Source organism: Caloenas nicobarica, chromosome 25, assembly GCF_036013445.1.
Source record: "Caloenas nicobarica isolate bCalNic1 chromosome 25, bCalNic1.hap1, whole genome shotgun sequence".
In the NCBI taxonomy this organism is placed as follows: Eukaryota; Metazoa; Chordata; class Aves; order Columbiformes; family Columbidae; genus Caloenas; species Caloenas nicobarica.
In genome coordinates this window covers 2,528,853-2,556,626 of record NC_088269.1, presented here as the reverse complement: position 1 = coordinate 2,556,626, position 27,774 = coordinate 2,528,853, and the positions used below count along the sequence as shown (strand labels likewise).

The window sequence follows — 27,774 nt, the reverse complement described above, 5'->3', positions numbered from 1 at the left end:
CTTTCCATCAAACACTAAGTTCTGCTGGAGGAGGTCGAGGAGATGAGTAAACCAGCTGGTGAAAGAGTTAAAAGCAGAATGCAAGCTCGTATGAAAAATAAGCGTCTTTTCTTCTATCTCTTTGCATGGTACGTGTGAAACCGAACGAACTAGTTAATCAGTACCCGCGGTCCCCTCCTCTCCACCTTGACCGTGGAAAATCACGACCTGCCCTACATTTGGTGGCCCCACGCTGCTGCGCAAGGGAAATACTCATCAAGCAATCACAACAGGAGTGGTTGTAAAACACGGCGGGGATGAAACAGCATGTTGGGTGGAGTGACCTGATGGAAGAGCTCCTGGGGTCACCAGGGCGGGTTTGTCACCTGGTAAGGACATGTCACAGCGTCCTGAGGAAGGAGTGGTGGTGGATCCAACCCGGACCCTTCTGGTTTTTACAGACGGCCGAAGAGCCAAGCGAGCTCAGCCTGTTGCATACACTGAGGAGCTTAGACTCAAACAAAGGCGACAGCTTAATTACAGTCTTCAATTTATCATCTGTAACCAGCTGTCAGACTCACCTGAATAACAACAACTTTCTCCCGCAAGCAGAGATGATGCTCAGCCAGAAATTGTCCAACTTTACATCAACTGAGGATAGTTTCACCTAAATTTTAAATAAATGCAGAACACCTGAGGTGAATAACCTGAACCACAACAATACATCTGCAGTTCCACTGTCTCCAATGGTTGTTTCAAGTGTTTGATGTCTCTGAAACTCAAGCACACGGTGTGTTTGAATACAAATAAAGGCATCCTCTATGTCTGAGATGATAATCTGGCAACAGGCACACGACAGAGATATGGAAAGGGACCTGGACTCCCTGCACGTCAGGATAGCTTATTGTTAAAATGCACCAAGTCTGAGCAGAAGATAAAACCAGTTTTAAAGAAGATAAATTCTCAGTTCCTGTAGCATCGGACAGCTGTGAAGAATTTAAGCCAGTAACAAATGCAGCACAATTGCTCTGTTTAGTCTAAAAAAGGGCATTTAGGCCAAGCAGCTAATACTACTCGATAACACTTAGGGCCATACTCAAGAGAAACTGCTCACAGTTTGGTCTCCAGCTGACGTTCTCCAAGGGACACGGAGGGGGACAGACAGACAGACGGACACTCGGACCAGGATGGGAGCATCTTGGGAGATGCAGACGGCTGCAGGGGGGATGCCAAGAGATGGGGGAAGTTTTGAAAGAAATTCCTTCACCGGAAGCACTGTACCAAACCGATGAGGGAAACAGTGAGTGCCTCTGAGCTTTCAAGGCAATTAAGGAATTTTGTGGAGGCTCCAACCAGACCAGTTTACTTACGGGGTACAGCTACCCCTGGCCAGACACACAATTCAACACAAAAGTGGGGCAATTCCCAGTTCACTATGGAACAGCAGCTTTCTCCAGATTGCTATTAGGTCTAGTTATGCCTGCCATACAAAATTTCTGTAGTGATTTTGTGCCATTAAGGTATTTAAAAACCAGACTCACCTTGTGTTCTGTGCATCAGATGGGACCTACAGGCACCGTGGTTTGTATTTCTACGTGTCCTCACTTTTACAAAATCCTGAGTTATGCTCTTTTTAATCCTAAAAGACCCTTAGAACAAGATTCCCCCTTTCATTCTCCAGCCTGCCTGCCATAATCTATTTAGCGGCATCAATACAGTTAAGCCTGAGAAAGGTGTTTCTGAGAAATTGTTAAAAATGAAACAGTAGGTTATCAAGGGAGTTTAAAAATATTCACAACTAAATTACAAGCAATCGAAAGAACAGCAACTTTGCTACTCAAAGTTGTCCAAAAAGCTGCGCAATGTTTTCCTACAAAGCAAAATGGTCCTCCCCGTTTCAAAGGATTCATCAACAAGTATCTCATCAGGGATGCTAATAAAGCTAATAAAGTATTTAACATGATGCAATCAAAGTTCAATTGCTTCACAGCTCTGGCCACGAGGATCCCACCTCCAGATTGGTACCTGGATATGGTACGTGTGAGCTCCTCTACCCCACAAACCCTTCCAGATCTGTAGGTGTTCCCCAAGAGCATGTTTTCAACCTTCCAGGGGATTTTGACCACCTTACAGATGGGAAAAAAGCTGCACAGCACCCGCGCTTGTCTTCTGTTGCTACATGTACAAAACCATCCTCCCGCTTGAGTCTGAAGTGGAGCTTTTCCTGGGGCTGTTTGGAAACTGAGCCCCTTTGGTCCGAAAAAAATGCGCGTGATTTGCCTTCACCAGGTGCCTCTTGCACCCGGAGCTCCTTCCCATGAAACAAAACCACGCCGAATTTCTGCCATGTCCTTAAACGCTACGGAGACTTCCCCCCTCCGCCCAAGAGCAAACCATATCCACACTTCAAAAAAGAAAAGTAGACTTCAAATTCCTAACACGGCACTACACAAGAAGACATCATTTCCCTTTACCTGCAGCAGAAGCTGCTAAATATGCCCAAAGTTCCTAACATTTAGGTTTTAAAAAACAAGAGTCGACGGACACTTTTAAGAAGTTTCGGTCCGGAGTTAGTTTCTCACTTCAAAGTCCGTCTTCAAAGCACAAACATATTCTTTCTTTGTAGGCGCTAATGAATTTTTAAGTAGTTGGTATTTTGACTGCCATCCAGAATGGTGTGTCTTAATGACTGACCCATGTTATTAGGACATGTCTGCACAAAGTCCTGCCCAGCTCAAACCTTCCACTGATTTAAAGCACATTAGCTAAAATCTCATTAACTTCCTGTGTGAATGAGCTTGTTGAGAACTTAAACCCAACTGAATGAGACGTTTAACAAAGGATCTCCCAGCTTTCAGAAACTATATGTTTGGTTACATGAATTATTAAATAAGAGCTTATTTAGGGTGTGATTCTAAACAAAAATACCTGAAATACTTGACGGGCATCAGAACAGGCTGCCCAGGGCAATGGTGGAGTCACCATCCCTGGAGGGGTTTAAATCTATGATTCTATTTCCAATAAGTATTAATCAACCTGAAGGTACATGTGGTCAAAACATTGGTCAAGCCACTTCTTACTCATCTTTCACTCCTGTTACATTCTCACTTTTTTGTTCCTATAGGCAACAGTTTGGCCAAATTTCTGGGCATTGTGGCCATCACCCTCCATAGGAGATCCCACCAACACGTACACAATGGTCTGCGATAAAAGAGTCCTAATGAAAGACCAGAAAATAAATATACAGAGGAAGCCATAAGATTACATTTCAAAATGCAAGCAAAAGCGAGGAGATAACAGTTTTACAGCTTGACATGAAATGACTGATATCAAATGACACCTGCAACGTTCTCTGGATAGCAATGAATGAAAAAAAAGCATGAAACTGAAATAGCGTAGCATGGTTCTTTATAAAACACACCGCTCCTCTATAATCTCGCAGCACAGTACACCTATGGTACACACTAATTTGATTTACAATAGTATACAGTCCTTCCAGTCTCCCTGCGGAGCATTAATAATCTAAGAATTCTGATATTCAGCATTATTAGGGATGTTAATACACAGTTCATTAAGCTCCTTCAGCAACCTGAGCACACACGGGTTCTTTTCTTGGCTGCCTTTGTACTTCTACTTGGCACTTGGATGAAAGCTACTTTTTTTTCTAAGACCTTAATCACATTAAAACAAAGGTGAAGTTAGAGACTCATCTAGGAAAAATTCCATTTATTAAGCAAATCAGGGTAAAATGCCAACTTCTGCAACTCTGAATACGAAGCTCATTTGCAAAGGCTCAGACGTTCCTACATCTACTTTTAAAACAAATACTCCTTGCTGAAAGGAAACAACTTTAGTCCAGTAAGCAACATAAAACCAGCAACTGATTACACACTTGGAAGAGTTTATACTGAGTTGAACTATTAGGCTTGCCTTGAAATAAATACTTCCCTTCCATTTAATGTAATAAAAGATTTGGAAATCAAGAAACTTGCAGAAACTAAGCAAGACACTATACTTCTGGGGTCAAGATTCTTGAAATCTTTTTACTACGTAAACCTCATAAATTTATCCCGTTTTAAAAATAAAAAGGAAGCAAAAGTTTGTAGGTGAACAGGCAATCTTGAAGATATTAAAACTTCATCATTAAACCCTGAGTTTGACAGGTTTAACACCAGCCACAGTAATGCAGTTGCAATTTTTTGTAATCATCCCCATGAAACACGGGAATTCAAAGCAGCTCTTACCTCCAGAAACCTGCACCGAGTCCTAAAGGTGGCTCAGCCGATTCCTCCAACCGCAGCCCCAAGGGGTGCCCACATCCCCAGCGAGGATTTTTATAATCTGCTCGGGCTCCCCACATTGTATAACTGAACCGTGGCCAATCACCATCTCTGCGCGTTACACAACGGCCAGAACGCAGGAAGACGCCGCACGGCCGGCAGCTGTTACTACACGTCCCTGCTGGAGTTACAAAAAAGTCAGCGAACGGTCTGAGTAACAGCCGAGCGCACACAGATCAACCCCAATCAGGACGTTCGAGTGTTTTACATAACTTGCCACAGGGAGAAAACCCAGCTGAGGCCCCCAAAATTCAAGTTGCATAAATATTTACGCGCCTGACTCCGACAGCTGTAATCAGGATCGGGATTTTCTCCGTAAGGCTCCGTTGTGCAACTTGCACGGAAATATTTTTGTTTAGCAATTCGCTGGTTTTTGAGAGGTCCCAGATCTCAATGCTCTGTTCTATAGGACAAGGTTCAGCAATCCACAACCTCGCCAAGAACTGAGAACACACAACAGAACTTGTGCTGGGCTCATTTGCTTTCCTGGTGTAAAATAACGCATGAAAGTGATGTTCAGTGCCACAAAGTGAGATGGAAAGGGAGGCAGGAACAGAAGCGAGAGACTTGAAACAAGAACAACAACAACAAAAAGACTAATTAACACCCAGTCCTTCCGAATGAATTTGTTCTTCTTTCCCTGACTTACCTCTCTTTCTGCAGGGCTGTATTAAGGCTGCCCTCACACTTATAAACGTCACTTTATCATTTGTTGCATTGCATCCCCTCCCTCAAAGTCACTGCTTATCATCAATTTTGTACCTTACCCCACAAGGGAAAAAAATCACCTCTCCAAATACATCCTGCACCTGCAGTATGAACGAGAAACTGTCACTTCTCCAACTAATACCGTAGGTGATAGTTAAAATAATCCAGCAGAAAGTAGCACCGACCACCAGACGCTGCCCAAACCCGCGTCTCCAAGAACCCGGCGCTCGAGGGCAGAATCCTGAGCTTGCTTTACCTGAAACGCACCTTTTGAACCCAAATTTGCGGCGGTGAAACACGGGCCGATGGCGCCATCTGGCTCCCTGCGCTCGCCCGGCAAAGCCGGCGTTCCGCAAGTTTAAAAAGCTTGTCCTAAAGCCCTCGAGCTCGTTTAACTGTCAAGACCTGAAGCTGCAGATCCTCAGGGGATCAGAAATCGGCATGTGCTTGTTCTCGCATCAAAGAAGTGGCTACTGAATAGGGCACATTTAATTGAAAGCTGACACTTCTTATGCGCAATGCTCTTTATTCATCATTTACTAAGAATGCATGGAAGAAAGCCAATTATCTCCACCAATTATTTGATGCAATGCGTGCGTATATAAAACCACATTATGTTCCAGCATTTCATCTCCACTGCGAAGAGATGTTGAAAAGTTTTCTCCTCCGCTTGCTCCTTTTCCAATTATTCTTCTTTCCTTTGCTCTTCTGCTTTCCAAATGTTTTCACAAACAGAAATATAATCTTATTCTAATAAGGAGAAAACTTCCAGGCCTTAATGCAAGCATCGCCACATCTTAAGTTTTAAGACTATAAAATTCACAGACTGCCTGTAAGATCACGCATCTACAATACTTTGGAGGAATATGCTGGAAACTATTTTAGATTAAAGGCATTTGATGTTCTCACAGGGAGCCACAGTGATCAATGGCAAGAAAATCACATAAGGTTTTGAAAGAAATAAGCCAATTTCCTTTTTACTCCAATATCCAGGTGTGGGGTTTTTTTAATAATTGCATTAAAATATGCCAGGGCCTCAACTTCTACCTCAACCCTGAATATCAAAGTTCAAAGTATAATTAAGTTCAACGCAGGTAACATTACTTAAGTATCCAATTAAACAAGACTTATCTATTTACCTCACAATTAAGGTTAATTGTTGCAAAGTTCATCACCGGTGAGCAGAGAATTCCATCATTCGAGAGATTTATTTCTGATTACTTAGTATTTACGCTCAATAATTTTGTTCAAATAAACCACCTACTAATCTGGACACCTCCATTTAAAGCCCAGTTTCCATGATCGACATCCTGGATTGATTTAATCGCAGGTTGTTTGGTTAAAATCCCTCGCACTGAATAGGTATTTAATCACTGCCATGCTTGAGATGAACGTTAATTCAAGATATACCTCTTGCGACCACTGTTTCAAGATGGGGATCTTCAAACTCCATAACAGTGTGAAAGCCGGGAGGGAATAAACAGATGAGAAACTCGACGTACGGCTGCACTTTATTGATGGAAGTGAAATCACAGCGGACAACTTCTCTTGCTCTTTCATTGTCGTGATGATCCTACATAGCCAGTCATCATTTTTATTACCTGCTTAATATCTGAAATTCAAACTGATGGGAGCGTTTCTCTTGCTTGAGAATGTTATTCTTAGGAGGAGCTCACTTCTGGTTATTATGAGAAAATCCAATTTTTTTCCTTTTTCTCAGACGGTGTTCGGTTTAAGGATGAAACAAATACTTCAAGGTGCCCGGGTCAAATTAAACGTTTGCTGTTAGACACACATTAGTCAACTAACTGCCAATTTATAGGCAATGTTCAGAGTTCGAATATTTCTTTTGAGGCCACCCTCCCTGGTTTCGCAGCGCTTGCAATCAGGACAAAATCCTTCTTTGAAGAATGTACCGAAAATGTGTTTTGTGTACAGGGATGGCACACAATGGTGATCCGATCAAAACTGGTAATAGTGACTCAGGGACCGCAAACACCTGGTAACCAAACGCCTCCTTTCAACCTTCATGTATTGCCAGGTAATAACAAGAAAAACACACAACAAAAGGGCACGTCTGATGTAGTCGCTGGGAAACTGGTGAAGAGCTTCTCTGTTCCGCAAACTTACCCGAAATAATTTTTAAAAAGCCTGTTCCAGCACAGCAGATGCCTCACAAATATTCAGCTGTTGCAAGGGACCCTTCTCAGAGCCTCATTTATGATGGCCAAACAAGTCTCCCGACTACATTTTTGTAGCTATCTCCTAATTTATTATAAATATGCTTCCTACCAAAGTCGTAACAAATATGTAATCTTTTACATCAGTGAAGAGATTCAGTTTATACATCAGACTCCCATTAACACCTTGCAGAATACATTATACATAATAAAAAGATCCAGGCGGAACTTGGAACAGCAGAAAGACTAAGCCATTAAGTTTGATCTTACAGAGACATTTTTAAGTGCAGTGAATTATAAATTCCTTGAAAAAGCACTTACTAGAAGATATGCTTTAACATGAAAGCAGCTACTGTTTGCTTCCCCAATGCTTGTTAAGAAATATCTAGGATCCGAGACGTACATTGAAGCGGACTGACGGTATTTCTACATAAAGAATTAATTACAAGATGGAAGTGCCTTTAAAAATACCGATGGCTGATTTCTGGGCAAGAAATAAGCAAACGCTTTCAAGGAAAAACAACAGAGTAGTGAAGCCAAAGCCGCATGCTCCACACATACAGATCGCTTCAAAAATTAATGTGACTTCTGCGAGTTGCTATTGTATTCACCAAAGCCACAAACTAAGTCAGATCCCCACATCTTTCCTGGACCTCTCGGACACTTGTAATTAAAGGTAAAGGCTCAAGTCATTTTTCTCCTAAGAAGTGACAAAAATAAAACCTCTTTACGGTAGCGAGGTTGCTGTACCTAAAACATCACTATCTTCACGTACTCCCAGATGCCCGCGGAGACACCGTCGACTTCAACATCTGTTTATAAGAAGACAATAGACGGTCAAATTCAAGTACGCAATAACTCAAAGGAAAAACACACAACAGACCTAATAAACCCGAGCATCAAATCATCTTACACCTAAAAACTCTACAGTGAAGATTTCACATCTACGACTTCAATCTCTTTGTTTCACACGGCACGGGCACGTCCAAGGTGCCCTCACGGGTTCCAGCCACGAGCAAAACCCATGATCGGCTCTGACCTTTTCAGTGCCACAAACCACAAAACCCTGTGGATATAAAAATTCATACACTAAGTCTAGGCCTGAAACATCCGTAGGTGTTATCTGCTGCAGCTGCAATTTTTTTTTTTTTTTTGGTGTTACTTTGGCGTTATTTTGCTGTTACCATTTAGTTAGGACACTCATATTTTCTCTCTTATTTTTGTGTCTGCAAATAGTTTCAAAAGCGCGAGCTAAATCTCTCCAAAAAAAAAAAAAAAAGAAAAAGCAGACAGATCTTGCTACAGGCTGTGCAAAGAACATGGGAAGTTCCATCCTTTAGCTGAAGTTGCCGTTCTTTTCACTTCCTAAAGGCAAAACTTTTCTACAACAAACACTCATCCAGTTTTGAACTCAGATGCCTAAAAATCCACCTGCACTTAGCAGTGAGCAGCCAGGTTGCAATCTCTAGCTGCGAGACTACATGTTTTAAAACGGGGGGAAAAGGAGCGGATAGTTTCTGGTAAGCGATCCCGGGATCTCGTTCACGGTTCAATAAGCAAACGCAGCACTGCCCGACTGCTCCAGCAGCTGCAGCTCCTCCTTCCACCAACCCCAACCTCCTCCAGCTGAAATTTAAAATAAAAAAGCTCTTTTAATCTTCAAAGCACAGCCACAAGTTGATCTCCAACTTAGCACACTTGTTAATTTGCTTTTTTTAATTATCCAGTCGGGAGAGTTATGCTCTTCTCGCTCAGTGACCTTTCACTCCTTCGAGATTATTTCAAGGAATCTTTCCTGGGAATAATCAGCAAATTTATTCCACTGGCAGAGGAAATATTTTACGGCTTCCAAGCACCAAGGAGGACAGACAGAACGATTCTTCGTGGGCTTTTGTGCGGGTTTTGCTGCGTTACAAGCACCCTCTGTTCTGCAGGCCGAGGAGCTTCTGGCTTCACCGTTGGGAGCGCGATCCCGACACATCTGCTCAAAAGTATTCCATGTTCCCAGAGATGCGTTGTCACCGAGCTGGGTTTAGAGACCCCGTGTCCTTCTGTGGAGCAAACCCTCAAAATGGCAAGAGAATTTCTTTCTGCTAGTGCAGGGCACAAGCAGATGCTCTTATTAACACTACTATTAATTACATCAGCAATAATAGATGCTGTTATTAATTATACCAGCTGCTATTATTACTACCGATAACCATTGACCAACCGCTTGTCCCATGAGTCTTGGTCGCTAAGCGTAGCCTGGTTTCCCGTAGCCACAGGGAAAAATTAAGTCATTAATGATTTTTAAGTGAAACCAGCGCTACTTACTCTCTGCCCACACACTAAACAACTGTACACAATCCCACGTTTGATTCCCACACGGGAAGCCAACTAATTACTAATTTATTAATTTCACAACAAGCCTGGGAGCGCTTTTAGAGCCGGGCTTGTGTTTAACCAGACTTGCTGGGTAACTTCCCGAACTCGGGTTTTGAGCAGCTTTACGTGAAAGCGTTTCAAGGCAGAATCACCATAGACTTCCTTATAAATCTGGATTTTTATGTCTTGCTTGTGGAGTTGAGGTGACGCCGACTCCTGGCTCCATGGTGACAATTAGTAAGTGGGACAATTAGTGGGACCTGTTGAAACCCAGCAGCCATCTAATCTGTACGTCATGTAACATGTTATTACGCGGAGATGAAAGATGTAATTGAGTCCAAAAGCTTTGAAGATTTTTCTCCATATGCAAGTGGTTAATTAAGAATGCATTAAATATATTAATGCATTAAACATCCCTACAAGCAACAAAACTGTTAAAAGAGGCGAAGTGAATTCTTCTTCAGCTGAAGGGACAGAAATGGAACAGTCCACTCAACAGTGATCTGCTTGCTCAGGAAAAGCACAAAAAATTATAATATTTTGACAGAGTTCACATTACTTACAATAATATTTATACCATCTATTGTTTATTGAGGGAAAGCTTTTTCTTTTCAGCAAGACGTGCCTTTTACAAAAACATTTAGTGCCATACTTTTAGTGATTTTTGCCAGTGAAACAACCCTTTTTTAGCCAATGCACTGAGGTTTCAATATTGTACCTTACAGGTTCCTTCATCTTCAGGACTCATTTGCAGATGTCTTTATAGCACTATTTAAAAAAAAAAATCATGATTATTCTTACTTAATTGGCATAGCCTAAAATGTGAGAATTCTTTTCTGCTACTATTTGGAGTAACACCATTTAGGCGTACGTTTTGCCCTCAAACAAAATTTTCCATTTGAATAATTAAGAGGAGAAAAGACCAATAGAGATGGAGTCTCCTTTGAAGGTGCCCACATGCTGTGCTGTCTCCATAATAAATCCATTACCTGCCATTCAACGAAACATCATCTGTCACAACAGCTCCCAGAACAAAACCAGTCATTAGACTCGGAGCTCAATACGCTTGGCAGCGGGTCTAGAAAGCAAGGCACGGCGCACCTAAGCGAGATGAAAAATTAAAACCCGATCATAAAATCGTTACCAAAACCAAACGGCCAAGGAGGAGAGCTCAGATGATACCGCGGGTTTATGCTCATTTATACTAAGAAACTTAATAGAAGGCTTAATTGACAGCTTTGCTCGATTTGATTGTGCTTTATTAGGCATCTTCATGAAAAGCGTTAAATGTGTTTGATCCCTTCCAAAGAAGAGGAAAACTCATTAGCAATGGATGTTTACAAGTGCCCAGGGCTCAAGATTACAGGAGATCTTCCTCTGCTGCAGAAGAGCCTTTTAAATCTATTTTTTTAGGAGAAAGATCATGTATTGGCTCTGGAATAGCTCGGCCTTCCATCCTTTGCTTCTTCTGATATTTGCAAACAAGACTGAAAAACAAAAAGCCGCCTCCTTGTACATATAATTATTTGAGTTTTAAAAGCATTTGCTACTAAGTTGACACAAACTAGAGGTAACCAACAAGTGTCTGACAGTCTGAATAAATCAGAATAGAGCCCTGTAAAATTATATTGATAGTAACTATTATGCTGAGTGTAACCTCTCAAAATTCCACACACAAAATTAAATTATACCCATGCAAACATGTATTTCCAGTATGAGCAAACAACCGATGACTCTTATTGTTCTCACATATGAAAGGACACAGAAATGAGAATATTGCAATTATGTCTTGCAGTCTGATCCTACAGAATCAAAAACTCCAATCTGTTAAAATATGACCAAGCAAATGTTTCTTGCATCAGGAACATCTAGCTCAACTTTCAGAAACATTCATTTTGTATAAAATAATGGAAAAGGAAAAGAAAAAGAAAGCTGGAACTTGTGAAGATTTAGAGCTCATCATCTGCAAAAACAAGGATTTATTTTCTTTGCTCAGGTACGAAAAAGGGTCAGAATACAGGATTCTCCACACAGAGGGCAAGTCACAAACAGAGCAAAATTTGCAGAATTTCCCTTTTTTTTTTTCCATCATACAAATTCAAATACTCCATGGAAATTCAAACCTTATCACAGCACAGTCCATTAAGGGCCATAAGCTCTGGGACACTTTCATTTTATTCAGCCCACAAAATAAGAAAGAGCTGACGAACTTTGGAGGGCAGCATTTTATTTCCATTCCAAACTCCTAAATAAAAAGCAAAAGTCCTGACAGGGAGTCACACGCCGGTTCTTCTGAGATACTCTATAGGACTTTGAATACCGATAAGAATATATACACGCTTTTTTCTTTAAAAGCACAACAAAACGGGAACACTGAGCCACACGCTTAAATAGAAGACAATGCAGCGATAAAAGCAATAAGGCCGGGGAAAAAAGAAACCTTTATTTCTACTTCTGTGCTAGAAAAACATGCTTAATAAAGATTGTTTAATGGCAGATTGCAGCAAAGATTTCCAGCAATTCCTTCCTGGGAACCAGCTCAACAATTGCACCCAGAGCACTAGAACACTGGGATAAATCCCCTAACAGCACATTAACCGCCCCATCACATAAACACAGCGAAGCGCACGCCGAGTAAATCGAGTGTTTAAGGTACTTTGCTATTAAAGCTTCCGAACCGCGCTTTATTCTCTCAACTTTTACAAGTATTAATAGGCAGGGTACCACTAAAACAGGCCTTATTGCCTTAGGCTGCCATTTCATGGCCATGCAAAATAAGAGTAAATCCAATTAAAATGTGTTGCTACATTTAGAGCCCAAACTGCTTCAAGCATCCACAGGTTAATGCCCAGGAATGTAAGTGCATAAAACCCCCCCCAAAGTCACTTTTGGACTTACTTTCCTGCTCCCCAGCGCTGTTGCCCACCGCACATTCACAAAATGCTTCAGCTAACTGCTCGGATGACACAAGTGCTGCGATAGTTTGATTTAAAAATAAATTCAGACAACAAATTTGGGGGACACGCAGCCATTTGAAATCCAGTGAGTCACTACATTTCAAACCAGTCAAAAACAAAACAATGGTGAGTCAATCTCTCCATCATTTATACTGATCTAAGCCCAATTTTAATCTAAAGCAAGCGTAAAGGAAATGGGCGCCGAATGAAAACGCTCCCTTTTATCACAAAGTTGATAATGAGCAAACGCTGGTTAAATCCAAACACACAGAAATGAGTTCAGCTATTGCTTTCATACCAAAAATATTCACATTTCATTCAAAAATACTCACAGGTGCCGCGCTGCTCCTTCCAGCTCCTCACACCTCGTTACAATTGGACTAAGCAGCTCCTAAAAATACAACTATCAGATAGAGGTTTTCTCTTTTCCTTGGGCCTTTTGCTGACGCAAGTGCAAGATCATAACATCACTCGTTCAGAGGTCAAAGATACATCAACCTCCATAATTCGCAAGCTTTACCGTCAGTCTAAGGTGCACGTGACAGACTCTTACCAATACACATCAATTTTATTAGTAATGGAGGTTTTGGAGGAAGAATAAAATATTCTGAATGTGGCGAGAGCAAATTCTGGAAACTCCCTCTCACCAGAATAGGACTGAGATGATTCTCTCCTAAATCAGGTGGGTTATTTTTAATTAAAAAAAGGAATAAAAGCAGACACTTGGATGGTAAGTGCATTCCACCCACCAGCCACAACCAGCACTTTCATCTTCTGGCCTGAGCGCTGAGACACAAGGAGATTTAGATCATTGAATTTCTAATTATAAACCCGTTACAGACCAGTTTGACAATTACCTCAAGCCTATCCATTCCTATGCAATTCATAAAATGGAGTTGTCAGATGGGAACAGTGAATATTTCGATATATTCCCCCTGCGCAGGATGGAGATGACCAAAATGTGAGTTTTTGTTCTCCCTCCCATCGGCCTGGCTGGGACCTCAGTGGTGAATTTGTCCTTCCCAAAACCAACCCAGAGTTTTCAAACCTTAATCCGCCCAACTCCAGGGCCACGGCAAAGCCAAGAAAAGAGTCACAGCCCTGCAGACCCACAGCGAACGATGACTCACTATTTACTAGAGCGATGACAACATTCAGTACCAGAAAATAAATTCATTTCTCATTCTCTGAGAGCGCGCCGGATTAGAAAACCATGAGAGATGCACAGTGCATCACTGGGCACGCTGAATTTCTGATGCCATTCACATTTTTATTGCTATGTTTGGCAACAGAAATGGCTCAGATTAATACTGAGTGCAAGGAATAAAACTAGAATGAGAGACTTGTTAACTACAAGAGCAGTTCCTCCTATTTCCTTTCCTCACCAAGCACCAGCGATGTTTCAACACCCCAATTCCCTTTCTCAAGGAGGTGGTTCTGCTTCATTCATGGCCAAATTACCATGGCAAGAAACCCACATTTAGATTCATCTCTAATAGAAGAGCATTTAAATAGCAGACATTTCCTCCCCGTAACCTGAAAATGGCCAAATATCATCAGACTTCTCTTTTTCCTTCAAATAACCACCGTCATAAAATGGCTCACAACAACTAAAAATATTTAGCCATAAAGAAAATCCGCTCCCCCAGCACTGATAAAAGTATTATGTGCAGCACCATGAAGTTAGCACAATATTTTAATGCACTTCACCCCTGGGAACAGCTGGAGAACACAGCAAATAACTTTCATTTTAACTGATTTATTATATTTCATTCCTGCCTTATGCTACCATCATGATGCATCTCTCTTTATTCATCCTGACTGTCAATATTTTCTTCCTGCAGTTTTTAAGTAAAAGAAAACACACAGTAACTTCTGTCAGGCCATTTCATGACCATTAAGGCTTCATAAATAACAACGCTTGATACAAATATATTTTTCCAGCAATACACGAACCATGGAAGAAAAACCACTCTGCACAGCCATCTGCATTTTCTCTTGTAAGCATAAATGCATAAAGTGCTCAAAAGTAAAACAAATCTATTGAAGAAATGGCGCCACGGAATCTTGTTTGGCTTGAATTTTCTAATTATTTTTCTTACGTGGTTCACGCAAAGACACTGACAGGAACAGCTACAGCAGAACAAGAGCCTCCAAAAATCACCTTGCGTGGGACACTGGTTTATAATCCAGTGCGTCCCAGTTGCCTGTACACCCAGGATCAGGAGAGGTTAACTGATGCAATACAGATTAGGTCATTAGAGCAGTTTAACAACCACTTCTGGAGGAATCTATACTGAAGATGGGTAAAGTTTCGCCCATTTAGTTTTCAACTTGTCCCCAATCAAGCTAAACAGCACAACAAAGCCACTTCATCCCACAATCAGAGAGCTCCTAAAGGAGGAAGGTGACAGATTTGGCTATAGCTGGAAGAAAAATAAAGAAACATACTGATAGTATCAAAGAAAGAAAACTCAACTTGGTTTAATTCAAAAACCTTTTAAACAGTAACTGCATAGAAATGCAAGACCTTCTACAGAGTCTTCTAAACAAATGTGGCGAAAATCCAGAGTCATAAAGTTTTTGTGTCAGGAGAAAGAAAAATAATCCTCAAACATCTGCCATTATCTTCAGCTCCCTCTGAAGAAAACAGTCTCCAAACAAATAATACCAAAGACACAACTTTTATTTCTCCACTGGAATTCAACCCTCTGTTAGCTTCGACTATAGAAGACAGAAATTCTCACATTAGCAGGTTTTTTTAAAATCCCAGACACACACATTCCTTGGTACAGCTTTAGGGGTGCACACACACGTGTACCCGCAGCTCAGGGAGGGGAAGGGGCAGGTCAAAATTCTCCAAGCAGATCTGGCTTTAATACAAACCCAAGGAATAACCCCCAAAAGCTGCCTGAGCTCACTCCTGAGCACCCATCCAGAGCGGGGTACCCGCGCCAGGCAGTGACACGGAAACATTCATTGACCTGCAGCCCAAATTATCCCACTATTTGAAAAGCTGTTTTTCTGTCAGATTTGTTTCCGTACTTAAGGTGCAGTATGAGCAAGAGACACGTACTCTGAGAACCTCATTTCCCTCCAGCTCCTTACATCTACTCGATGTGAGAGCCAGGTGCCTTCTCCAAAGCTAAGCCTGGCTAAGAGCAGGGCTTACACACAACTGACAGATTGGGATGGATTTTAAACCATATGAATGCGGCCTACTAAGGAACAGCAGGAGCACAACCCAGTCTTGAGAATCGCAGTCCTTACCTCCTTCCCTTATCCCCAGGGCTCTGACAAGACATTTTAAACTCCTATTTGCATCTTCGCTAAAGCCAAAGGCTTGTTTAAATCCATGATAAAAACCTCAGGGCTTGTTTAACCTTCTTGCTAGTCCAAGGTTGAATTTGTTTCGGCGCATCTCCATGTTAATGCTGCTTTAATTTCAAGCTATCTGGATCGCGAGGGTTGTAAGAGCTCATCAACTACTAATCCAATTGTTCTACACATCAAGGATTATTTTCCAGTTTACTAACCTGAGCTACTTGTTGCAATAATCCTTTATCTATAGTGAAATCACCAGGCAGACCCAGGTGTGCAGCGTTAAGTCCAGCTCTGGCAGCACGCAGCACATCAGTTGCTAATCGCTCCGCTATTTGTTCTGCTCCTCAGCTACGTTTTCCATCCTGCATCCAACTCCAGCTGCCAACAAAACCACTACCCAAAACAGCATTTTTTTTTTTTTAAGCTTAAACTGGGTAATTTAAAGCTTGCTCAAGTATGGCAACGCTGCAGTGAGGATACACAGACATATGAAAGCTCCCTGTGAGAAGAGCGCATTTGGTATTTTTATTTCAGCCGGTCAAGTTCACCGGCAACAGGGAGCCCAGCATCTACCTGGCACTGAACTCAAAAGTCGGCTGCGTGGGGCAGATGATAAGATGGAAAAAATGAACAGGCGGGGTCTTTACCTTGTCTTAAATACATCTGGGGATTTCCCTTTGCTGCCAGAACCTTCTGGCTCTGCCTGCAGCTGCTTTCCCAGCTCATCCCCCGCCTGGACCTACCTGGCAATGGGACCCCAAACTGTGTGGGATCCCAAACTGCGGTGGGCGATTGTCCTCCCAGGCTACAAACTGACAGTGACAGCTCCAAAATGAAAGGACTGGAATGAAACTGTGCGAGCTGCTGCCTGCATTCCCATCTTTTATTAAAGAAAAAAGGCAAAAGCTACTTATAACTGAAATGCATTATATAGGTAGGTAGTTGTTGTCTGCTGAGTCAGGAAACCTAATCGATGGCTTTCAATAAGCTTTGTTTGGGCATTTTTCTGTGCTACCTACATGACTTACTTCTACCCAAAACGTACCTTAAAACAAAAGAAAACCACACAAGACACAAATGGGGCTTGCAAGTCAAAAGCAAAAAAACCCCACAGAAATATTTACTGCCTCGATCCGCACTGGGGAAAAGAAAAATTAAAAAGGGCAAACGAATAAATAAAAAGGAAAGAAAACCCCCAAACCTCCAAGCGTATCACGAGAACAGGATCAGACAAGAGAGCGAGGCCACCCCTTCAGGACCAGAATTAACCTGCATTTCTCCATCCCATCTGCGAGCTTGCCACTCTGCCACCCATTTTGTTTCACATCAAAGGGGGGGAAAAAAAAAAAAAGAAAAAATAAAAAGAAAAAATATCTATATTACCTCAATGGAACGGAGTAACTCCCACCCCCCCCAGGGCTGAGCCCCACGGGTGTCTCTGCCCCGCGGGCAGGTGGTGCCGCCGCAGGTGCCCGCTCGGGTGGGTGCCCCTTCCCCTCCAACCAGGCGATGCCGAGCTATAAAACCCCGGCACGGGGTACAGGGAAGGGTTTAGATTATAAATGTAAAATAAAAGGGTGAGGAGGGGAGGCACGGGCGGCGCGGGGCGGGCAGGAACCGCGCGGCCAAGGTGAAACCGCGGCCGGGAAACATGGTGGAGGCTGCCGGGGAGCCCCGAGCCACCTCCGCGGGAGGAGGAAGGGGGGAGCCCCGGGTGTGTGGGGATGGAGGGCGGCTCTGCGGCGGCGGGGGAGCCGGCATGGAGGTGACAGCAGGCGGGAGGCGAGAGCAATGACTGCGGCGGGCTGAGGGGAGAGCGGCGCGGGGGAGGCGCCGCCGAGGCTGCTCCCTCAGAGCTGGGCACAGCGGCGCCTCGCCCGCGGGAGGAGGAGGAAAAGGAGGACGGGGCTCACCTGCCATAGCGAGCTGAAGGCGGCAATGGCGCTGGGGCTGCGGCTCCGCTCCGCTCGGTCGGCAGCGGCGAGTGCGGCGGGGCCGGGGCCGGCCCGGCAGGCAGAGCACGGGGCGGGCCGGGCCCCGCTCCGCCCCCGACAAGATGGCGCCCGCCGCCCTTCAGCGCTTCTCTCCTCAGGGCCCGGCTGCCATGGCGGCCCCGGGGCGGTGGGGCGGCCGGGACCCGGGGACGAGCGGGGTTCCAGGCTCCGGTCCCCCTCAGCAGGGCTCGGTCCCCGCGGGGCGCTTCGTTTTGGGGGGGGGTCCCTCGTTTTGGGGGGGGGGTGTCGGGGTCTCTCCCCAGCCCCCAGGAAAATGGCGCTCACCTGTTGTCAGCACAGGCTGCCCTCAGCCCTCACACTCTCTGGGGTTTGGTTTGTTGGGGTTTTTTTGGGGTTTATTTGTTTGTGTTTTGTTTTTTTTTTTTAGGGAAAATAACAGTTTTTCTAATAGGAGATTGAACTTCGGGTGGGGGGAAAAAGGAAGGCTAAAGAAGTCGAGCCCCCAAAAGATTACACCTCCACCACACATGTATTCTTCGTCCTAAAAATAGCGCTTTCCTGAGATTTTTCCCAGTTTTCTGGCTAAGGAATGAGGCAAATCTGCCATCATCAGCACACGGAGTTGGGTGTTTTCAGACAAACCACAGAGATCTCCCACTTTGAGACCACATACCACAGCTGGACACCACCTCTCTTGACAGAACCCACAATTCCTGATGGGTTTTCTTAACCTTAGCTCGCTTTAATGTGGCTTCTGCCCTTTCCAGGACACACAGTTCTTGGACTTGCCAAGCTCATGAAGCCTTTTGCTCCTCAACGCTTTCCCAGGAAGCCAGGGCTGAGTCCCCAAAGCCACCTCCAATAATTTAACCTTTTTTCCCCTCAAAAAAAAGCCATGCTACAACCTGCAAATTTACAGTAGGTGTCCTTGAGATCATATCGACCAACGCTGATCTTTCCCTCCCACCAGCCCCTTCGTTATTTGATTAAGGCGCCTCATCGCCGTTAAGTTGATAGAAAACCCTGTGCCCCCTGGACCGGTGACACTAATTGTAATCCATTGCATCATTTTACCCAGACCTGCAATTCTTTGTTGATCTTTCAGGTCTTTGCCTTAATAAGTTGCTGTCTGCGCAGAGTTCGGCTACCAGGAATAAACAGTATTTGTTCACCAGCTGTCCGACCCCCTGTGTCCTGCTGCCCCTCTAAAGAGGGTTTCATCAGATCCCATTAAAACCCAGGAGATTATTTTAAGACCATAGACCCTACGAGGCCTCTGCCGCATTTGTGCTTCTTATCCTCGCGCATCATTTTTTCCACATTCACTGCGATACTCTCCTTGTTAAGCTTCTAAAAGGCTTCCACGTGAACCATATGGAGAAATATAGGACACGAGTAAGTCACAATGTGCCTCTTCTCCCGCTCTAGATTATGAATATCGATCCCTTAGCATTATTCAATACCTGGCCTTATCCCAAACATACACACAGGGTTGGTGCAGCTTTTAAATGTTAATAGCCTTTGTTCGTTAGGGTAGAGGAACACAAAGCTGTGATGCAAGGGACATTTTAGTAACGCAAGATTGATCGAGGCTGCAGCAGTTTCACTGTTAAAAGGAAGATGGATCATACATATTCAGTGATGCAGTCTCCCTACGAGGATGTCCTATGTTCAGAAATCACTGAGACAGAATTCTATTTTTTTCTGTGTGTTATAATTTTCTAACCTGCCCTGGTGGAAGGTGGCAGAGTGAAATCCAGGTAATACGGCAAGAGATCCGCAAGTGGGAAGTTCAGACACAACTATCAGTCAGATTGAAATTTAACAGATAAAGAGACTTTGGGGCCATGATAATCCCAAAGAGGAGCAGGGGAAAGATTACAAAGGTGGATTTAGCACTCCAGGAATTGAATTTGACATCGCTAGACCCCCCTGGAACCATGGGTTCAAACCCACCAAAGCATTTTTCAGGTCTTTATTCCTCTTAAATAGATAAAATTACCTTCCAGGTGGCCTTCCGTACTGTAAAGTTTTAGAAAATACTCTGGCATTTCACTCGCTCAGGGAGCCAGAGCCCATTTTATGCTGTCACGCTGTCCCACTCTAGAATTTAAAACAATTTTACTGAGATCACTGGCATATGCAATTTCTGTTATTAAAACGCAGTGAAGAACCATGAGGTATTTACAAAAACATTCAGTCACTTTCTGCCCAAATGATTCACAGGGCCATAAAAAAAGTTGGAAGTATCAAAGACACAGGATGTGCCTGTGCACGTCCTTCATAACAACGCTATCAAGAGAAATTAGCAGTCATTAATCATTTTGTGCGCAGACCTTTGAGATCCTAAAGGAGACACATTCCCTTTGTTCTTTTCTTTTATTTTCTATGCTACATCTAATCTAGGAGATTATCTGAGCTCCTCAAAGCTCGCTTGGATTTACCTGGCCAGGTGAGGTGTTGCTGCGTCTAGACAATTAGTCACGATAGGTTTATGCCAGATTTCCCAATTCAGCCAGCGTAAAATACCTGTTCATTGAAAATATATAGCCCGAATTCCTCCTGTAATTGCCCTACCTGGCCTGAATTCTTTAGCTAGAACTACAGTCCTGCAGTCCCAATGCCTTTTGATTTTCTACTAATCAGTCATTACGCTTGCTGGCATAATGGCAGGATAAATATTATAGTATTAATGTAATCGCGGTAGTAATGATTAGAAAGTGCATGAGCAAATAGTGCCTTGCAATAGTCGCCAGCCTGAATCACCGCAACGTCTCCACGCCAGCGTGCGAGTGTGGACCTGAGTTTGTGCCCACGGAGAGCTAAAATTCTCTGTAAGAGGTATTGTCGTGGGACAGTGGAGCCCTCAGGCTGGGCTCTGTGTCCTTCTCTGCAGCCAGAGAACACGACATTATTGCGATAGTCTGCACTAACCTTTAGCGAGCGCGTTCCGCACACACGCCGGCTTTATTTTATTTGTGTCTTCACGGCTCTGTGCAAATAAAATGGTAAGGACGGGACTACAGGAGGTCAGGGTTGTCCTGAGATGCAGCACGGACATTACTGGCATCAATCTTTTTGGCTGGCATCTCTGCTGTTTACTCAAAATTTCCATTTTAAACCCAAGCGTCGCCTCAATTGGGACGCGAGTCATTGATCTGAGTACAGGAGCTTCAAGAGACCAGATCAAAACTTCACGGTCAGGTCCAGGAATGATCGTTTGGGGTCTGGGATCCACAGCTCATTTCCAATTCCCTATCTTGTTTTCTTGGTGTGTTTTTTGTTTGAAAACTAGGGGGAAAAAAATCCAAACCAAACAAACAGTTTGCCTCAACATCAGCTTTAACAATATTTGATATGAATCCCACAGATGGAGTCCAGGAGTTAAAAACAACCCAGCACGCATGTATATATGAATAACAGGAATAGCTTTTACTGGGTTACACAAAATAAAAAATTAAACCCTTGGTATTTCAACAGCTGCCTTGGAGGTGAAAGAAAACTCCCCAAGAAAAGGCAAAAAATATAGCAACTCACCAGCAGTGATGTTTTTACTTTTTCCTCTGCATTATGGAGCAGTAACTGTAAGAGGAAGAGGACATTGAACGGGGAAGAACTTGGGTTTCTATTCTATCAAGTAAAGAAAGCAAGATGAAAAAACCCTTTTAAAAATGCCGTCTACCACCACCTAGTGGAAAACAGCACTTCAGGTTCCTTGACCTACATAAATTTGTAGTTTATCTTGGGGACAGTCGTGACTCAATCACTGTTTCCCCCCTCCCCAGTATTATATTGAAATACAATTAGCAAAAAAAAATATTTCTAAGAACTATTTCTAAAACTGAATGACATCCTGAGCTAAATACTCAGTTTTGTCATCTGCAAGATGGAGGCGGGAAGACCCAGGAATAATGCTCTGAAGTTTAATTAGTGCAAAGTGCTCTTAATAGCAAATAGGGCTTTTAGCCCAAGGATCTCAGGCTGCTTTGAGTCCAAGTACTCAAATTACTGAGGCTTCGGTCAGCGATCCAAGAGCAGATGTACTGCTGTGCTTGCTATATAGAAAGATAAATAGCAGGGGCTGCAAAGCTACAGTAGCCTGAATTCACATAATAAATCAATAGGTGAGCAGGAGGGAAAAAAAAAAATCTGTATAGTTGCAGAATTGTTGGATCCCTAGTGTTTGGATCAAGATGGTTTTAGCTCTGGCAGCTTTTGGAGGGAGGAGACCTTGCTTCACCTTCATAAATGCAAAATATTTTGTAAATGGAGAGCAGATTCTGGCAGGTAAAAGCACCCAGAACAGCTTCCCGCGCTCCTCGCTAGAGGGTTGCGCAGCCCACGTGGTACTAATCCAAACGTTATCAGTGAATATAGGGGAGAAAGTAATTAAGGACACTTCCAGTAACACTAACTCAACTGGGCAGCTCGTGCTTTGGATGAGGAGTTAATTTTCTTGATGCTGTTCTGTCTGGTACCTCTGGGCTGCACCAGAGCTGAGGTTCCACTTGCCGAGTCAGGAGACTGGCTGCATTTGGCAGAAGGAGGAGACGGGCTCAGCCACCCCTTAGAGCTCATTCCCATCCTCTTTTCAAAAGCACAGGCTCCAAAAACAGCCAAGGGAGGGTCCTTACACCTTGGGGAGAGTGGGAGCAGGAAAACATCATGTGTTTATCCTCCTGTTCCTGTTCTCTGCCAGGTTCCCGTTGCCAACACGGTGAGTCGCTGGAGCCGCATCTCCTGACTCGGGGACGTTGTGACACCACGAGAGCCCGTGGCTGACGGCTCCTGGCATTATTGCACATTCACGCTGGCGTTTTGCTTGCAGCCACCCATCAGGCGAGACCTTTGTCATTTGGAGAGAGTCCCCAAACCCGAGACAAGCCGGGTTTTACCACCTCACATCAAGCGCACGTGTGGATGTTGCTCAAAGCTACGGCGATAAATGACAGTTTCTGGTGACAGATGTGTACAGGCAGGAGCAGAGCAACTTATTTCCACTTAATCTATGTCCAAAAGGGTGTGGACATGGTGCACAAAATCCTTTTCAGGTCCATTAGAGGAATTTTGTAGCACAGAATAAACAAGGTTTTCTTAAGCCATCTCCCCTGGGAGTTCAAATGAAGGTCCTTTGCTCTGCAAAGAACAGGCAGGATCATCCCTGCGGTTCTTACTCATATCTCAGCAGAGAAGCAATAGCAGAGAGGGAGAATAGCCCCGTTTTAACCTTTCATCGCTTGAACCCACTCGCAAACAATTCCGAAAGAACATCCACAATCTGTTCAGAGAGGAAGGATGGTCTGGGATGTTGTCATTACTTTTCTCTGCTGTCTCTCCGTGACTCATTTAATTCCTCATCCGAACTTACAGTAACAAAAGCGCACAGCGATGTCAGGAACGACAGAAAAACGATCGCTGCAGATCAACCTCCTCTAGCAAGGGGCAAAAAACAAAATAAACTTGCGTGGTGCTGAGACACAAGTTAAAGATCAAAACAGCACCCCCACAAACCCGCTTCTGAAGTGGAACTGTCCGAATCACACTGGGAATCATCATTCTCACACATACAGAAAAGAAAGAAGAACTCCCTGGGGCGGGAGGGAGAATTGGGCTTAAACCAAAGCTCAACTCGAGAGCTGGAAACTGCAGCAACACTTTTCAGTTCCTTCTTTCCCCAACAGCTGAACTAACACTTGTCGCAGGAGTGCAAACCGGGCAATTATAGCGAGCGTGGATGCCACAGGGCTGCCCAGACTCGCTATTTATAGTTCTCCACCGGCAGAGCTTTCCCACTGTGCACAGGTTAGGGTACAGCCCAGGTCTTGGTGGGCTCAGCCTAAGTAAAACCAGAAGCAGCAAAGCCTGGCAGCCCCCTGCGTGAGAGCCAAGACTCAGAGATGCAAAGATAAAAAAGCGAATCCACAGCAGAGCCTGGAACAATGGACTCCAACTTCTCCCCCACTAACTGCCCTTATTTTGTTAACTCCTTCCTTGCCCCAAGTGCCACCTCTCTGCTACTGGTAATTAGCGCCAGATACTCCGATTCGCTGTCACCCAAGTGTTCTGCGAGCTCCGGCCCCTCTTGCCGCTGTTAAATTATTGTCCCTACCTGCAGCGGAGGTGGGAGAAGGGACGTGCACCTGCCCGGAGCTCCCAAAACCTGTGACAGGGACCAGGACAGTGTCCCCTGCGCTGATCCTCCCCAAGGGATGATAAACCCACCTCCCACAATTTTATCATCCAGGCTGACAGCTCCAAGCGTTCAGCGTCTGAGCCAACCGCGGATGCAAGTGAAAATCGTCTCCTTTGTTCCACGAGGAGGATTAAAACACGAGCTGTTTGTGAGTTGAACTTTGAAGAGTCTCCTCAGCGATTTGAAATGCGGCCACCCAACAAAGAGAAACCTTTACAAGTGCGTTTTTTGGTGTTTGAAGTTGGAGACCATCCACTGGGCTATTTTTAGGCACACATTTGAACTGGCCGTGTTACAATCCTGCCTCTGTTCTCATGCAATAAAAGGCAGAGAGGATTCACTTGACCTGCAGTAGCCAATACAGAGAAAACAAGACATTTGTCTGGAAAAGAACCACCCAAAATAGCAGTAGTCACGCTGAGACGTGAACTGTTAGTGTTAAGAGACAAGAAAAATGAATACTGTAGGAGCTGGTAGGTTTTTCTAATGACATATTAATGAAAACAACTGCTAGAAAATGATGTAGTGATGCTAACTAGTATTTGTAGGTTTAGGGATCTGAAATCTTTCTCTTTTACACTAAACGCATAAGAACTAATCCTTGCTGAGGTGAGTTCTCGGCTTTCTTCAGGGATTCTTTCTAGATCCACCTGACATTTCCTTTGCTAAATGCAGCTTTTAGCTCAGAAACTGATGCTCTTAAGTGAGTGAACCCTCCCCCGGCAGCTGCATTTTGGTCGCTTGGTTTGACCACTTGCGTTAAATATCACGCAACACGGTAAAGTTTTTACAGCCCCTCAGTAGGCTTTGCAATATTTCGACAATTCTTGCTATATTCATCTTGTATCTTTCCCCTCCTTCAGGGAGCTTTTCAAGCTGGGAGAAGAACCCCCAAGACCTGGCTGTGGATGTTGTAACTTCCCACTGTCACGTCCGCAAGACTGTACCGCGCATCTCCCACTGCCAAGGAAAGAACGGTTAGAGCCTCGCATGACAGGTTAATAGCGTGATTTGCAGCAACAGCTTAAATAAATGGTTGCAGGCATGAAAGACGAGCAGGCAGCTAATCTTTTAAAGACTTAAAAGCAGCTACAACATCAGTCCAAGTAAATATTTCAAAATAAAATTAATTAGTGGTGACTAGTGGAGTTTTTCTTCCTTTTTTTTTTTTTTTTTAACAGCCCAGGCTGAAGCGGCGATTCCTCCACAGAACTTGCGCTTTCAGCGCCAAAATCGCTATTTCGCAGGAGCGGAAAGAGCCGTCTCAGAGAAGATTCATCGCGATTTTGTTCCTTACGGTAAGCGCAGCAGGACTGGGAAAGCTCCGTGTGATTCTCCCGGGTCTGTGATACCAAGATACAACATCACAGCTCAGTCTCCAGCACAAGGACAGTGACGGGGAAGGAAACATTCGCTTCCTGATCCTTGTCACAAGTCAGCTCTGTCCATGCAGGCCACAAAAAGGATCTAATAATCGTCTTGCTTCCAATTAAAATCTTCCTAGATATGGGCAGAAGCACAGAAGGAAAAGCCTCAAGGTAACAAGTACCTAATCAGCACAAACCAAAGTCTGCCTGAGCCTGGAGAAGCAAAACAGTCCATGAAATATTTTGGAAACAATAATTTCTAATCCACAATTAAGCTCTTTTCCCAAGATTTTATCTTCCCTTGACCCTTGGCTGAAGCCAGAACAAAGCCAGTTCTCTTGGGAGGGAGGAAACTGCTGTGGCCCACTGAACTGTCTGGACTATTTTTAGTTAAATCCAGCATTCCTAAAAACCTTAAGACACAAGCAGCTTGAGGATAGAGAAAAGGAACCCTGTGAAAACGCATATCCGCTTTTCACACGGGCAACGCAGAACACAGCATGAAAACACAGCCAGGGATGAACGCGGAGCTCCAGGAAAAAGGCAAAGAACGTTTTCATTTCAGCAGGTAGAGAAGGCAGAAAATGAGGCCGGGATTGCTGACGTCCCTGAGCTGGAAAAGGCAAAGCAAAGGTCCAGTTTGCACTTACCTGCTAAGCTGATGAGCTCTGGGGTTCAGCAACGAGGAAAGGGCCAAGTGGGAAGGCAGGAGGAGTCCTGGAGGTAGAGATCTCACTGGGAAGAACAGGAGAAACACCCTGAGGGAGCGGCCAGGAGGAAGCTTAAGGAATGGCCGAGGGAGAAGATGCGGTTGTGTGAACGAGCTGAGCCCTGGGACCTTTAAGGACCAGGCACAAGGGGGAGGAGGATGGAGAGAGTGCAGAGAAACTGGTTTGGACCACAGCGTAAGTGGAGTGAAGCACAAATCCGATTAGAAGGGACAGAACTGTTGTGCCGAGTCATTTCTTCCTGCCCTGCGGGGCTTTGACGTCGTCTTTTGTGCTAAGCAAAAAAATCCATAGTGCTGGAAGAGCAGCAGCAGAGCACGGAGCCTCTCGGTGGCAAATGTTGCTGAATTTGGCTAATTGCAGTTGACACAAAGCAAATCCCGACCGTGGGGCTGGGCTGAGTGTTCCTGCACGACGGGTACCAGAAAAGCACCGGAGATGCTGTTGCAGATTGTGCTGTTTGTTCAAGAAATGATTTGGTTTATGGCTGTATTTATAGCACGGGGTTCATAGCCTGTGTGCTCTGAGTCATCACATTCTCCCTCCATCTCTGCAGATGTTTCGCACAACTTTAGTAGAATATTTTCAGGACTAAGATCAGGAACCTGCTGGCCAGCCCAGATTCCTCACAATCACCCAGCTCTGCAGACAAAGTGCAGCCTCCAGCCAGGCCTTGAGGGTGAGGAAATACAAATCACCGGTGAGAAAAGGAGTTAGAAACTCAATTTTCCTCTTGTAGCATCACCATAGGACCAGCGATGGGCCTTGCTCATCACTTGCCTAACAATCGACAGTGATGCTGAGAAATATGTAGAACACGTGGAAACTTGCTACCTGGAGTATCATAGAACAGTTTGGGTTGAAGGGGCCTCCCCAGCTCCCCCAGTGCCCCCCCTGCCATGAGCAGGGACATCTGCACCAGCTCAGGTTGCTCAGAGCCCCGTCCAGCCTGGCCTGGGATGTCTCCAGGGATGGTTCAGCCACCACCTCTCTGGGCACCCTGGGCCAGGCTCTCACCACCCTCAGGGCCAACAATTTCTTATATCCAGCCTGAATCTCCCTCCTTTAGTTTAAAACCATCACCCCTTGTCCTATCGCAACAGGCCCTGCTCAAAAGTCTGTCCCCATCTTTCTTATCGTCCCCTTTTAAGCACAGAAATGCAGCAACAAGGTCTCTCTGGAGCTTCTCTTCTCCAGCTGAACTCCCCAACTCTCTCAGCCTGTCTCACAGCAGAGCCGTTCCAGCCTCGGATCGTTTTTGTACTTCCAGCCCCTTTTCCAGGATCAGGCTGCAGCACCTGTAGAGGGAACGACACCTCTCACAAGTCTGGCTGCGTGGACAGGTGCAAAATCATGATCCTGTAAGAATCACAACGTTGTCAGCTCCTCAAGCCTTAAAACAAAGAATTGAGAGACCGGGGTAGCGGGATGAGCCTTCAGGGCTGTGGCTCCACCTGGACTCAGACTCACACACAATGTCTGTGCTGGTGAAACCCCTCACTGCTCCATCACATCAAGCAACCGACACAAGTGCAATTTCTGCCTCTTCTTTCAAGGGTTTAGCAGAACCATTTGCACATTTGGCTCATTCTGGCTTTTCCTATTGCCCCTTCCCACTGCTGTGTTCATCTCCATCCCTCCTATGATACAGAACCCCTTTCGGGCAGGCGTCCTTC

At 44.4% G+C, this 27,774-nt stretch overlaps 1 protein-coding gene across 1 annotated transcript in view; it reads right to left on the bottom strand.

The window, feature by feature from the left end:
- The window catches only part of SLC23A2 (solute carrier family 23 member 2), a 47,341-nt gene extending 29,490 nt beyond the window's left edge, over positions 1-17,851 (bottom strand). Inside the window, exon 1 of the mRNA XM_065651697.1 lies at positions 17,769-17,851. The gene's annotated coding sequence lies outside the window, so the exon portion shown is untranslated. The remainder of the gene's footprint in view (positions 1-17,768) is intronic.
- Positions 17,852-27,774: the final 9,923 nt, after the last annotated feature.